The sequence below is a fragment of the Durio zibethinus genome, chromosome 12 (genome assembly GCF_047325235.1).
Source record: "Durio zibethinus cultivar Kanyao isolate XHJ-2024 chromosome 12, ASM4732523v1, whole genome shotgun sequence".
In the NCBI taxonomy this organism is placed as follows: domain Eukaryota; kingdom Viridiplantae; phylum Streptophyta; class Magnoliopsida; order Malvales; family Malvaceae; genus Durio; species Durio zibethinus.
The window spans coordinates 11,362,235-11,375,001 of NC_143173.1; the positions used below are offsets into that span (position 1 = coordinate 11,362,235).

The 12,767-nt window shown below is 34.0% G+C and overlaps 2 pseudogenes; both read right to left on the reverse strand.

The window, feature by feature from the left end:
- The window catches only part of LOC111297517 (uncharacterized), a 35,172-nt pseudogene extending 24,482 nt beyond the window's left edge, over positions 1–10,690 (reverse strand).
- Positions 10,546–11,147, reverse strand: LOC111296048 (putative calcium-binding protein CML13 pseudogene; annotated as a pseudogene).
- Positions 11,148–12,767: the final 1,620 nt, after the last annotated feature.

Below are 12,767 nucleotides of genomic sequence, written 5' to 3' on the forward strand. Positions count from 1 at the left end.
TTTTCCCAAGAAAAAGAAAAAAAGAGAGAAAGTGAAGATGGGGGCAAGGATACGTATCAATTTTGACATAGCACAGAAAATTTTTCCCCTAGATGAACCTAAAACTACATCTAGATAACGTATGTCTATAAGGATGCTACAAATGTATCATACATTTATTTATGGTAAGAAAGTTGTAATGTTTTTCCCAAGACAAAGAAAAGAGAGAGTGAAGATGGGTAAGGATGAAAATAAATTTTGACATAACACAAGAAGAAGCCTTTTCTATCGTACCCTAGGAAAAAGGTGCTAACATTGTGAGATGGACAAATGGAAGAGAAGTAAAGAGAAGAAAAGGAAAGGATTTGTCATTATGTACATATGTGCCATACATATATGCAAAAGTAATGAAAGAAAAAGTGACTTAAATGGTGTGCCCTATAATTAAAATCCTATACACATGAAATACAATTGCCATTATTCATTTACCTCCTTCCCCATCTCTCTTTCTCTTTCAAGTTGCAACCTTATCCCAGAAAAAGATGGGAAAGGATAATGTAATTTTTGACACAACATTGAAAGAAGCCTTTGTAAAGATACCCTATGAAAAAGGTAAGACTATTGAGAAATCAATGAATAGCAAAGAAGGAAATAGAACAAAAGAAATGATAGTCCTTAAGTCCATGTACTTGATTTAAAGAAATAGAAGCAGTGTAAGAAAAAGTAACTTTAAATATATGTGCCATATAATTATGTGAAAATCTAATCTTCATTATTACTTGATTAGTTAACTTTATCTATTTTAGCAAAGTCTCTTATTTTAAAGATAAGAAGTGATTTGGGTAATTACATCAAATCCATCAGATATTTTCCTATTATGTGTAGAGAGTAAATTACTCATTTGATTAGCTATTTTAGTGCATAAAAATCTTAGGTTTTAAGGTTGAGAATATTCAGCATTAACCTATATATTTTTATGCAATTCTAGCATTGTAATAAGAAAAATATAGAAGAATAAAATAGTTTTATTTTAGAGATTTCTTTTGATATTAGAGCATAATCTGAACCTTTGAAAATTTTCACTAGGAGTCCAACATGGCCAGCGAAAAGGAGAGCCCAATGTTAAAGGTTACCTCTAACCTCAAAGCTAGCATTTCTCAACCACTACAGAACATTACCACTCCTATTTGAATAGGTTCTATAGCACAAAAAGGTAATAATAAAGATAGTACTATCATGTTGTGGCACTATCGGTTAGGTCATCCAAATTTTTTGTACCTCAAAAAGTTGTTTCCCTCATTATTCAATCAAAATTCTAACAATTTTCAGTGTGAAGTATGCCAACTATCCAAACATAGTCGTACCACATATCCTAAACAGCCTAACAAACCATCCATCCTTTTTCAATAATACAAAGTGACATTTAGGGTCCTTCCAAATTAAATAACATTACTGGCTTCAGATGGTTTGTCACATTTATTGATGATCACACTAAGGTTACTTAGGTATTCCTTATGAAGAAAAAATCAGAAGTGGGCCAGCTATTCCAAAACTTCAACAACATGATCCAAACTCAATTCAAAACCAAAATCCAAGTGTTAATAACCGACAATGGGAGAGAATACTACGATTCAATTCTTGGATCAAATCTAATGAAGCATGGTATAATTCATCAAAGCTCATGTATCGACACTTCTCAACATAATGGCATTGCTAAAAGAAAGAATTGACATTTGTTGGAAGTTGCAAGATCCCTTACAATGGCTACCCATGTACCTAAGCATTTTTGGGGTGAAGCTATTCTTACTGTTGCACATCTTATAAATAGAATGCCTTCTCAAATCCTGAAATTTCAAAGCCCTTGCCAATCCCTTCTCAACTCCTATCCTCACCTTCGAATCATCTTGTCTATTCCCATTAAAGTGTTTGGATGCACTGCATTTGTTCTTACCAGCCAACAAAACCAAAGCAAATTAGATCCCAAATTCATCAAATGCATATTTCTTTGATGCTCCTCGAATAAAAAAGGATACAAGTGTTACTCACCAATAACAAAGAAATTCTACCATTCCATGAATGTTACCTTTTTTTAAAATCAACCTTACTTTCCCAAAACTGTCATTCAAGGGGAGAATTTAATCACAAAGAAATACCAGCTTTGGGAAGATCCTATTACCGAACCACCAAAAACTTCTCAAACTCCCTTTCACGTCCAAAACATCAAACTAGATCCTCCAAGCCCAAAGTCCACACAAGGGAAAACAAACAAAGAATTGATTCTCTATTCAAGAAGACAAAAAACTCTGAAGGATATAAGAGAATGTACACCTTCAAAGCAAAACCAAGAATTTGAATTGATTCCAAAAATACTTGAAACCAACACTGGTAAAACTCTTACTGAATCTGATTCAATTGAAACTTTTGATGATCTTGATCAATCGATTGCTCTAAGGAAACATGTGAGATCATGTACTCAACACCCAATATGCAATTTGGTTTCTTATGAAGGTTTATCACCCAATTATCGAGCTTTTGTTACCACACTAAACAATATGCAAATTCCCAATAATATTCATGAAGCACTCATCAACCAAAATAGAAGATGGTTGTTTTGGAAGAAATCAAGGCCTTAGAAAAGAACAAAACATGGGAGATTTCAAAACTACCCAAAGCATAATGTAGGTGGAAGTATTAACAAATTCAAAGCTCGCCTTGTTGCAAAAGGATTTACTCAATCTTATGGTGTTGAATATGAGGAGACATTTGCTCCGGTTGCTAAACTTAATTCAATTCGGGTATTATTATAATTGGCAGCAAATCTAGATTGACCACTTCACCAACTAGATGTCAAAAATGCATTTCTTACATGGAAATCCCTCCAAGATTCAAAAACCAAGACAATTCTAGCGAGGTATGTAAGCTTCAAAAGTCTTTATATGATCTCAAACAATCCCCACGTGCATGATTTGATAGACTAATAAAAGTAGTAAAGTATGGTTTTTCACAGTGTCAGACCGATCACTCCATGTTTGTCAAACATTCACCTGAAGGAAAAATAGCCATTCTTATTGTCTATGTGGATGACATAATTCTTACTGGAGACTGTGGAAGAAATTAGCAACCTAAAGAACCTCCTAGCCAAAGAATTTGAAAGCAAAGATTTGGGACACCTCAAATATTTTCTTGGCATGGAGGCATATTTATTTCACAACGTAAGTATGTCTTAGACTTATTAAAGGAAACTGGAATGCTTGGATGCAAACCTGTTGATACCCCTATGGACACGATGAATAAAGTAGGAATGGAAGAAGGAAGTCAACCAACAGATAAGGGTAGATATCAAAGACTTATTGGGAAACTCATCTACCTGTCTCATACAAGACCAGATATCGATTTTTCAGTTAGCATGGTAAACAGATTCATGAATAACCCAACTGAGGAACATTTAAGAGCTATGTATCGAATCTTACAGTACCTAAAGAAAAGTCCTAGCAAAAGGTTATTTTTTAAGAAGACATCACATCAAAATGTTGAAATATACTCTGATGCTGATTGGGGCTGGATCCGTTATTGATCGAAGATCAACTACTGGTTATTGTACCTATGTGTGGGGAAATTTGGTTACTTGGCAAAGCAAGAAGCAATCTATGGTGCCTAGAAGTAGCATGAAAGCTGAGTTTAGAGCTATGTCTCATGGCATATGTGAGGGAATTTGGCTAAAAAGATTGCTAGGGGAGTTAAAGGTCTTTGTAGAAGAATCCATGAAGATATTTTGCAACAACAAAGCTGCCATAAGTATAGCAAAGAATCCTATTCATCATGATAGGACTAAACATGTAGAGATTGATCCTCACTTCATCAAAGAGAAGATAGAGGAAGGAATTGTTAGATTAGTTTATACTCCCACATGCCTCCAAAATTGCAGACATACTAAGGCCCTCTCTCGAAACAACTTCGAGAATCTAAAGTACAAGCTGGACACAGTTGACATCTACCACCTAGCTTGAGGGAGAGTGTGAAAATCTAATCTTCATTATTACTTGATTAGTTGACTTTATCTATTTTAGTTAAATCTCTTATCTTTAGAATAAGAAGTGATTTGGGTAATTACACCAAGCCATTAGATATTTTCTTATTATGTGTAGAGAGTAAATTACACCTTTGATTAGTTGTTTTAATGCATAAAAATCTTAGGTTTCAAGGCTGATAATATTCAATCTTTAACCTATATATTTTCATGCAATTCTAACATTTTAATAAGAAAAATATAGAACAAAAGTAGTTTTATTGTTAAGATTTCTTCAATGGGCCTATACAAATGGAAACACACTTGCCTCTAATTCACTTACCCCCATCCCATCTCTCATCCTCTCTCCCTCTCTCTCTCTCTCTCTCTCTCTCTCTCTCTCTCTCTCTCTCTCTCTCTCTCTCCTTATACATATGAAAATACCCATTCTTCTAGTCCAATCCCATATCTCCCTCTCCCTCTACCTCTCCCTTCATCTCTCGAGTCATCTATGTGACTATACAGCTTAACTTTGTCCCTTTACCCTCTCCCCCCTTTAAGTCCTAAATCTTTGAATAGAAACTTACAATTAAAAATTCTTCATTCAAAATGTCTTCCATCAAATTCATGAGTAAAAGGGTTTTCTCTATTCTACCATCATAAGAATCTAAGTTACCTGGACTCAAACGAGGGTATTAGACACAAATGCCTAGCTCACCTTTTGTCCAAAGTTTTGGACTCTTGGAATAACTAAAAAGAGTACAAAATATCATACAAAATAAATGGATGTCATGAAAAAATTATAAATATAATGCCTAATATAAATAATCCCTTTCAGTTTTTACCTAATCAAAAAACTTCTTTTCATATATATTTATCTACCAAATTCACTTTTTAACAATTATTAATTAATTTTAACAGGTTTATTCCACCAAAAAAATAATTAAATACATTTGTTTTATAACATCAAACTCATATAATCATCAACTAGGAAAGAACCCAAGGTAAAAAAAAAAGGTGCAAGACAAAACCATTTTGCTTTTAGGTACAAAGTAAGACATTACGCTGCCTTAAACACAATGTCAATAAACAAAAACTTAAGGCTCCAAGATAAGCTCCTTTTTCAAGCCCAAACTGGAACTAAAAGAAAAGTTGTAATTCGCTTGGCATATAAAAATGCCCTAAAGTCGTAACCGCAGCCATAGACAAAATTCTCCCCCTTCTTCCCCCATAACCTATGTCTTTGGGATTTTTAAAGCAAAGCTATGACTTGATAAAAACTAAAAAATCCATAAATTTCCTCTTTTTTTTCCAGTCATAACTATAGCCAGATAGACGAATTCTCCCCCTCCTTCCCTACTAACCCATATCTTTAGAATTTTAGAAGCCAATCTACTAGTTGATAAAAGCTAAAAGGCCTAGCTCTCATCAACAACAATGGCATAACAACAGAAATTGACTCATTGGTCTCCATCAATCTCCACATATGATCTCAGCTCTGGTTTTTAAATAACCTTACATAAAGACGTCAAGCATGAATTTCTAGTCCCACCTTAAACATAAATTTCATACTTATACCAATATCATGTCACGTCGACACTAGTGTGGCACCCGAATTTATCAAATGCATGCAAAAAACAGAACAAATTATTTCATCAGCTATGTATTTATTCATTCATAAATCATCATTCTTTTTATTTTCTTTTTGGGCTGTCTTGCATTGAAATTTATTGAAAAATGAATATGCAAATCAAGGATGGGAATTACATTAACCTTATGATCAAAAATGTTAACATCATGATAAACTTATAATTAACTCACATGCATTGCTCATGGTTGGGCAAATTTGTTATTCTTTAACAATAAGAATTAGCAAAAGACACATATAGTTGTATGATTTTGCTTTGAAAACTACGACCTACCTCACCAGAAGAGGCCATGAAAGTCATCAAACAAGAAATTGATCCTTTATGACCCCCGGTGTATCTTCTACCAAGCTGCCAAAATAGAATGAATTTAAAAACAAAAAATGATGTCATAATAAAATCTACTAGAAAATAAACTAAAAGGGATAAGCACCAGATTACGTAGAGAATGTGACCAAAAAGCAAACACCAAACCTTCCATGTCATCATTGAAAGAACCCTAATAACACCATTAGATCAAGGAAAAAAAAGGTCCAAAGTAGTATAGATAATTCAATCATGATCAAATTTGTTTCAACAATACATACTAAATGTTAGACAGTTAAATATTTCTAGCATTCGTCTTATCTCAGATGCTTCTTATACATGGCTAAATGGTGGAACTAGTATCACAGCTTGCCTCAGAAATAACAACGGCCAGACATTAGTGCTTCTTGGGGTGAAAGTAACCGAACCATGTGTTTCAGCAGGTGAGTTGATTCAATTAAAAGGAAATTGCTATGCTTTAGTAAACACATGCAGATGCATGCAAAATGGAGGAACAAACTAGAACAAAACAAATGAAATGATATAGCTTATATAGGCACAGTTAACAGCTTACAAATTGATATGATCAACAAAATGTTGAAACAAACAGTCCAAGTAATGGGTGAAACACAAAAAGACCCCCCTCTTGTTTCAATGAAAGTACACTAACCCCCCGTTTTGTTTCAAAATGACTTTACCCCCTTGACTTTCAAGACTATTAGACAAGCATTTGTTGTTTGGAATCCATTGGCACATTAGACTGACAAATCATCAAAACAAAAAAAAAAATCCTCCCATGTTCTAAAAGCTTCCCCAACTCTCTTGAGACTTGAACACAATAAAAAAATTATCTAAATACTACAAAATTTTGTCAAACTTAACTCACTTTTTCGAGACCCATACGAAAAATTGTGTGGAGTTTCCTTACTTTCACTCCATTTCATATCATTTGCAACTAAGGATTTTCAAAAAAAAAAAAAATCCAACTAAAACCCCTCACAAAGCCAATCAACAAAAAGATCATACCAATACTTGAAGCTTGATAAAACAACCCAAATGCATTATTAGCATCAAAATTGAAACCAAAAGTATTTCAAACAATAAAGCAGCGTCTAACAAGAACTATAAAGAAAATTCACACTCAACAAAAATAAAGTGCTATAATGTTGAAATTTTATTGATTAAAAAAATAACAAGAAGAATAAAGGGCTTTGGTTAATTCAAAAAGTAGTAATGACAGCTACAGATTTGCTTTTTAAGAATCTTCAAAAAGTAGCAGGTTGTTACCTTAGATGTGCAGAGACAAGGTGAACAAGATTGGAGAAGCCGAGGTGAAGAATGAGCATCTAGGGGCATTGGCGGCTCAGAGGGAGGGAGGTGAGGATGTGGATGAGGATGAAAGACTCAACAATCCAGAAACCAGAAAAGGAGAAAAAAAGCAATGCCTACTGTTAGGCAAGAAGAAAAAAAACATTAAGAAAGGGCCAATTTTTTCCATAAAGGTCTGCCTAGCCAAAACAGAAGTGGGGTTTGGTTGGTTTAACAGATTAACTAACAGCTTTAAAAAAAGGGGGTTAAAAGGTCATTTTAAAATATAGGGGGGGTAAGTGTACTTTTATTAATTTGGAGGGGGGATTTTTGTATTTCACCCTCAAAGTCATGAATGGTTTAATTAGAAAGATTTTGTAAAAGAACAATTGGTGTTTTGCAATGATGCTTGAATATGGTATAGCAACAAGCATTGTTGGGACTTGGTGTCAAAGAAGGAATAATAGATAAAATTAAAATCATGATTAGAGGCTTCATTTGTTTTTTATGGCACAAATGATTTTGAGCTACAATTGGGAGGTAGCCCCTCCCATCCCAAAATTCAAACCCAAAATGTTCAAGTTAGAGTTTCCAGTTCTACCACTTGGGTGTCCCAATATAACTTCAGAAAGATACTAAAGGCGACAATGTAGAAAATTATCAAATTTGCGAAGATAGAGAGGAAGATTATCAATCCGATGGAAATGGAAGTGAAGGAGACCTAGAAATACAGTATGATGATGACTTAACTTTCCTGGTTTATTAACTGAAGTTTTGTGTTTTAAGTAGGTTATAAATGATAAATACATCATTCAAAGAAGACCAAATATGTGGCCATGGCAAGCTTTTGTTTTTGTTAATTTCCAATTGTTATAACTTGATTTTTTTTCCACAATTCATAATTGATTAAACCAACCATTGGATTCAATATCTTATCATGCAAATAATATATGTCAAGTTTCAAACTGGTTGAGGATCTCTAACTATTTTATAAAATCAAAACAGTTTCAACCCTTAAATACACACAGTTAAAAGCAATATTTAAAATGAAACTATAACGAACACCAGTTTGTCTTAAAAATTGGCACATGTAATGACCATGATTAGACTATTAAATCCACTAGCCAATTCCCTAAAAGTAAAATTATCGAGTGGTGTATAATTCATTAAGTTTACAAATATCTAACTTGGATCCTACTCTCCTAAAGAGAAAAATAGTAACTGCCTAAATCTGCAACACTAATTTGTAAAAAGCACCCAAAATATATATAAAACAGAAAAAAATCTATGTACCATATGCAATTATCTTAAAATTCGTGAGTTTGTTAATAAATATTAAAAATTTGCTCATTAAATTGATTAGTTCCAAAGATCCATAATTATCATAAATAATAAAAAGTAGTCATCACATAGTAGCTTGATGTTTCCTTGACTTACAATTTCAATGAAAGATTGTGAGTGGACTATATTCCCCCAGGATTGATACTGACCTTTTCTAGCCACTATAAACATAGCTAATAAAAGAGATTAAAAACCATAAGGACCAAAAGGGTGCAGCAGGCCTTTTATGTGCCCCTTGCCTTTCTACACACAAAAGGCATGCACTTAATAAAAGGCACCTTGCCTGATGGGTTATGAGGAGCTTTAATTGAAGAAGGCAAATCAACAAGGTCACCTCATGCCTGCTACAAGATTATTGTTTTCAATGATAAGAAAAAGTAATCAGAAGTTAGAGAAAGGTAGCGGCAGCAGCAAAACTCAAAACTGGGGAGGCACACAAATGAAATCAAAATGCTATGCAGGTCATCCAAGGATATGAAAAGATGAAAAGCATTGGCAGTTAAAGCCAGCAGACAACATGGAATAGGAAGCTTCAATTGTGGAATTTGGGCTCAGCAAATGATATGACATAAAGGAGTGCATTTTCTTTTACACAATAATAAATATATGAGTGCATAAAATATGGTGATGAAACTGATATTTCAAAAGTGAGCAAAGTGAAAGATCACTGACCAGAGAAGCGACTTCTTGTCAAGCTCTTGTTCGGGTACATCACGGCCACGCATGGTGACCAAGTCCAAAAAGATGGCTTTATTTTCACAGCAGATGACAAGAAAATGCCGTCCTTTTGTTAATGGAGCCGGAAAGGCAAAAGCAGAAATAAGTTGATTGACAGCTGAAAGAGCCTCCACAGCCGCAGAACGGTTACGCCAAAGTTGCCAAAACAGCACGTCATCATTAAAAAGGCTCACCTGCTTAACACTTTTAACAATTCATCAAAAGAGAAAGGTCGACATTTCAGATTCACATTTAAATTTTCGATTTGAAGAAAGGAAAAAGAGGGCTAAAAATGCACTACTCCTTATTAATTACCTCCCTCCACAGATGGCCTCTGTAGGTTTCCCTTTGGGCACTGTGAAGTCAAATTTTTGTCAAATCAAACCAAATCAAACCCAAAAAAGAAAGATGAAAATTCCAAATAGAAATAGATTGTGAACCAGATTCGCCCTCAGCAAGCTTCTCCAATTTGGCACCAACAAGACATCTCTAGTTGACCTAAACGACCTGGTGATGCTCCCAATTCCATACGGAGACGTGATCAGAGGCATCAGCAGTTACCAACCATGGATGTGTCAGATGCACCGCTATCTTCACAATCTTCTCATTGGTCGCTCAAAATGCCCTCAGCCGCAGCATTTCTCCCCGATCTGATCTAATTGTAAAACAGTAAATCAACTCCTCTATTATTCACTTGCAGGCACGATCAACAAATCTAGGATCTCAATTCAAATTTCCAATCTCCCCCAGAATTCCAGATCCAACCACTCCCAGCTGAGTCCTGTCCCTGCGGGTTTCCAAAAATTATGAAAACAAAACAATTGGGTCCTAACTTGGATCTATCTTGATAACTGAAATTTGAAAATAAAAATGTAACAAAGATTCCCTACATAGAAGTTAATCATGAAATTTTAGAGGCATTTTAAAAACACAACCTTGCATAAAGAATTCAAAGGACCAAACAAGAAATTGTTGGAACAAATTCATCAAAAACATGAACGCGCAAATTTCTAATGCAAAATCAAACTAAGCACAAGAATATTAACATAAATTACATAACTACACATTAATCAAAGTCTCTAAGAAAGAGAGTTAGCATTACTTCCAACAATTCCGTGAAACAAACATAACATCATCCTCCACCACATCAAATCCAAACAAACCCTAATTTACCTCAGAAAAGAAAAAGAAAAAACTTTCTTCAAAAACAAAGAACAAACAAAACAAGCAATGACCTTTTTCTTACCTAGCAACCATCCTGGCAATAAATTCCTCGTAACGGATCTTCCCATCTGACCCGACATCCACTTCCCTGATCCACTCATCGAACTCAGACGGCTCCAGCTTCTCCCCAGTGCTAGTCAATATGTCTCAGATCCGCCACGGAGACAAACCCGGTCGAATCCTTATCCAGCACCTTGAACGCATCGCGTAGCTGCCTATCGAACGGCTCAGGTTTCATGTGCTTGGCCATGAGATCCAAAAACCGAGGGAAGTCAAACAGCGAAGTTAGCTTCTCTTCGGCGACTATAGCTTTGAGTTGGGCTTGGGTCGGATTTCCTCCGAAAGACCTCATTAGGATCGCTAGCTCCGATGGATCCATCTTTCCGTCGCCGTCGTGGTCGAAGAGAGTGAAAGCCTCCTTCATTGATGAGACTTGCTCGTCGCCCAGATCCTTGCCCATTTTGTACGGTTGGGGCTTTCGGATTCGGGTGCTTAGCTTTGAGTGATTTTTTTTTCCTTTGAATTTTGAGTTCAGAGTTTTTGTTGGTGTGAGCGTGAGGAAAGGAGCGTAAATCGGAGACTTGTCCAAAACGGTGCCGAATTAATGGTTTGATTTAAACGATGTGGTTTTTCAGAGTTATGATAGAGAAAAAGTTATAAAGTGTGACTTGTCAAGCCGGAATATTGGGAATTGGAAACGGGTAATTGAGTCGAATCAATATGGTAAAAAATTTAAATTTTATTTTTAATTCGAGGTTCGATATTTAATTCAAATTTAATTGAGTTTTATTATTTTAATTCAAGTTCGATTCATGATTAAAATTAAACTATTCAAATTCACTTGATTGAGTTTAATTAATATGTTAAAATAAGCTTAATTCTTATATTCGACAAGAGCTTGATTATTTGTGCTCGAATTCGAATTTGATATATTTTATTAATTAAAATAATAAAAAATTTTAAATATAAAAGCTCGATTAGGCTCGTGAGCTACTCGAGCTGAGTATAAGAATACTCAAACTCAGCTCGATCGATAAATCGAACTACTCGAGCTCGAGTTCGAGCTCGATTCGATAATAATCGAATCGAATTCGAGTTTTATTCAAATCGAACTCGAGTAGCTTGCGAGTACTGATGTATCATTTTACACCTCTAGTCCCAATCGAGAGCTGATTTCAATTAGTTAAGACATTACAAGCATTGACACTATAATTATAAATAATAATTCCAATAAATAAATAATTACATGCCTAAGCTTTCATATTGTACCATTAATTAATATATAATAGCAATAGGATTATTATAGGTTACAGATTTCAATTTTGTGGTGGTGCAGCCCAAGGCTCATGGATCTGTCCTATTAACTTTCAATTCAAAGTCGGTATAATTATCTGTAATCTTGGATCTATGTCTAAATAACTAGATATAATAATTTTAAACATGAGATGATAATATTGTATAAAAATTATACAAATAAAAAATATAAAAATAATATAATTTAAAATTTTAATAAAAATTATAAATAAATTTAATAAAATTAATAAATACTTTTTATATTTTTATATCAACAAAAATATATAAATTTTTAATATTTTATAAAACACAAATTTCTTGTAACATTAACATGAAGCTTTTATACTACCAATCCCCAATTCATTTTTAGCACAACTTTTAAAGCTTTCAATTTTATAAGGTCATTTCTACCTTTCACACATCATTTCATAGTTAAAGCCTAAAGTCATAACTATTTTTTCAAAAAGAAAATATTTTAACTCTTCCATTAAATCATAAAACTTCTCATCATTAAAGGAGATGTTTATGGAAATTATTACTATAATTTTTACTTTCAAAAATTGTAGTAAAAAAAGCTTCTGTAGTGGCAAAATGGGTACGCCAAAGTTGTCAAAACAGCATGTCATCATCGAAAAAGCTCACATGCTTAACACTTTTAACAATTCATCAAAAGAGAAAAGTCGACATTTCGGATTCACATTTAAAATTTTTATTTGAAAAAAAGGAAAGAAATGGCTAAAAATGCACTATTCCTTATCAATTAACTCCATTCGTCGATGACCTTTGTAGGTTTCCCTTTAGACATTATGAAGTCAAATTTTTGTCAAATCAAACCAAATTAAACTTAAAATTGAAAGATGAAAATTCAAAATAGAAATAGATTGCGTCTAGATTCGCCCTCAGCAAGCTTTTCAAATTTGGCACTAACAAGATGTCTCTAGTTGACC